The sequence below is a fragment of the Bubalus kerabau genome, chromosome 6, assembly GCF_029407905.1.
Source record: "Bubalus kerabau isolate K-KA32 ecotype Philippines breed swamp buffalo chromosome 6, PCC_UOA_SB_1v2, whole genome shotgun sequence".
NCBI lineage: Eukaryota > Metazoa > Chordata > Mammalia > Artiodactyla > Bovidae > Bubalus > Bubalus kerabau.
The window spans coordinates 59,039,733-59,042,875 of NC_073629.1; the positions used below are offsets into that span (position 1 = coordinate 59,039,733).

The window sequence follows — 3,143 nt, forward strand, 5'->3', positions numbered from 1 at the left end:
TGAAGGTGAAAGAGGACAGTGAAAAAGTTGGCTTAAAGCTCAACATTCAGAAAACTAAGATCATGGCATTCGGTCCCATCACCTCAAGGCAAATAAATGAGGAAACAGTGGAAACAGGGGCAGAGTTTATTTTTGGGGGCTCCAAAATCTCTGCAGATAGTGACTGCAGCCATGAAATTAAAAGGCACTTACTCCTTGGAAAGAAAGTTATGACCAACCTAGATAGCATATTAAAAAGCAGAGACATTACTTTGCCAGCAAAGGTCTGTCTAGTCAAAGCTATTGTTTTTCCAGTGGTCATGTACAGATGTGAGAGTTGGACTATAAAGAAAGCTGAGCGCTGAAGAATTGATGCTTTTGAACTGTGGTGTTGGAGAAGACTCTTGAGAGTCCTTTGGACTGCAAGGAGATCCAACCACTCCATCCTAAAATAAATCAGTTCTGAATATTCATTGGAAGGACTGATGTTAAAGCTGAAACTCCAATACTTTGGCCACCTGATGTGAAGAATTGGCTCATTTGAAAAGACCCTGATGCTGGGAAAGATTGAAGGTGGGAGGAGAAGGGGACAACAGAGGATGAGATGGTTGGATGGCATCTCTGACTCAATGGACATGAGTTTGTTAAGCTCCAGGAGTTAGTGATGGACAGGGAGGCCTGGAGTGCTGCAGTCCATGGAGTTGCAAAGAGTTGGACACGACTGAGTGACTGAACTGAAGTGAACTGAAATGTAGGCCTAGCAATATAAAAACTAAGAGACAAATCCATATTCTCACCATTTTTTTTTTTTTTTTGTCTAATTACTCAAGTTAATTCAACCACCTTCCGGAAATGAATATCAGAGAAAGTTATACCCAGAAAGGTGTTGTTGGGAGTTAACACTTTCCACAATGTAATGGCTCCTTTCTCCATCCCATTAATAATTAGGTTTATAGTTAAATCCATTATATAGGCAGAGTAAATTGTGGGGAGAACTGAGCATGGAGAATAAACTTATGTTTTGTAATAAGGCCTCTTGGAATAATTCTCTACTGAATTTCTCATTTTATCCACAGGGTCTCTTAAAGGGAATACTTACAAGGTGCATCTTCTGTAGTTGAGTTACAGGACTCTTCGGCATATGTTCAGTACTTGATCATACTTGGACTTCTGAAGGCAGGGCATAGTTTGGTTGAGAAGACATAGTCAACTGTGGACTATGTAACTGTATTCTTTTCTCAACTGGCAACCTGAGAGATATGAGAAGGAATGGTGGACCTTTGTAGTGATCCACTTAGGAATTTGTTAACTGCATTTTGGAAGTCAGTTTAAGAGTAAGCAGTGTTGATGGGCTTAACATGAACTATCTCCTTAACTGTTATAGTTATCCAGCTATACCACAACCAGAAAGGCACCAATTAGAAATGTGCTTAAGGCATTCAGGTATGGGAGTGGCTCTGCTCAGTTTTTGTTCAGGGTAGCTGCTTGGTGGCGAGTCACAGTGCTCTATTTAGGTGGAAAGCTGGTAGGGATTCATAAGGGGCTTTTGAAAGGTGGGACTCCACAAGAAGCTAGAGGAGGCCATTCAGAGATTGGTTTCAGTTTGGGTACATAGTGGAATCAATAGAAGAGTCTTAGACCTATCTCTCCAAGTACATGGACTAGTGTGCTAGCATCCAAGAGTTTAGCATGGTGTAACCAGGAATTTAGGATATAAAGGTTTCTAAGTTGTAGAATATTTTTAAATGGTATTTAACCTGCCAGGCAAGACTATCAAGAGATGTTAGGTTGGGTACCATAGGGTCCCCTTCTTCAAAGGAATCCCACTCATTGTCAGAACTCTCACTGAGGTAATTAGCATTTTCTTCTTCCTCACTTTTTGATTCTGATAAGGAGTCAGTAGAGGGATTTCTAGGAACCATTAGAAGAGACCAACAGGATAGGGAAAAAAAGGTACTAGAAAAAGGTGGCAACCTAAGCCAGTAAAACTCTAACACTGGCAAATAGAAGCAAAAAGGAGAAATCCTTTTAGTAAGTTCATTTGGCTGTTTCTCAGTCTGTTTCACACACAGAGTGCCCCTGACTCACACCACTGTGCCGTTCTGCAAGATAATGTTCTTCACTTACGAAGAAGATAGCTCAGTTCCTCAGGACCAGTTCAGTGTGTAAAATTAGTCACTGACCAGTGGCACAGGTCAGAGTCTCTCCTTCAAGTCCTGGCTGCCCAAGAAGAGAAGGGGCCTCATCTAGGCAAGCTGATTTTCTTACCATGGTCTCAACTGGTTGTGATATTATGAAGAGACACTTTATGTGCTTTTTTTTTTTTTTTTTTTTGACAGGAATAGTATATCTATTTGGTAATGAAAAGAAACAGCCTTCTTTGTCTGCTGGTGCAGCAACTTTTGCGCAGTGGGATGGTGGGATGGGTTGTGAAGGATCTGTCTGGTGTGCACAGATCTGACATTTTCCATAGGTGGTGCAAATGCCCTTGGAAACTAGTGACTTAGTTGTTGGACTGTCTGGAAAGGCAGCCTTAACCCATGGATGATCCTTACCTCATCCCTAGCCACATGACCCTACTAGGCCTAATGCCATTGGCTCTGTTTCCCGTAGTCTTAATTTTTTTATATATATAAAACTGAGATTGCCTTAAGTATGCAACTGACATATTTAGATTAAAATTGCATCAACAACATACATATTAATATACAAACTTCCATATCATCTAAATGTTTGCAGTCACTGCATAGCTCCATTAAAATGTATGTTTACATTATACTTTAAATCTGTATTTCCTTGGGACATACTCATATTTTATGAGAATAGAAAGCTTGCCTAAGGCTTCTTCTATAATGGAAATGGAAACAGTGCTAACATCTGAGTCTTGTTTAGTGTAAAAAAGAAAATTGGGACCATCTGAACACTCGGTATCCTTTCACGGCATAGAATGGTAGAGTACTGGTGTAAAAAGAACCGCTTTTTAAAAAAATATTCCAAGTGTTACTAAGCACCAAAGTCCTTTGCCTTTGGAAACACTGTGGCTTTCTAGGTCACTGGCTGTGTCATATACCAATAGAGGGCATGATTCGTCAGCTGTGGGCATTCTTTGCATTCTCAGTGTTGTTCATTGCTGTTTCTTTACCTCAGGGACTGGCTGACACCTT

General features: G+C 40.5%; 1 pseudogene; it reads right to left on the reverse strand.

The window, feature by feature from the left end:
• Positions 1-972: 972 nt before the first annotated feature.
• Positions 973-1,901, reverse strand: LOC129655196 (DDB1- and CUL4-associated factor 16-like; annotated as a pseudogene).
• Between the last annotated feature and the right edge of the window lie 1,242 nt (positions 1,902-3,143).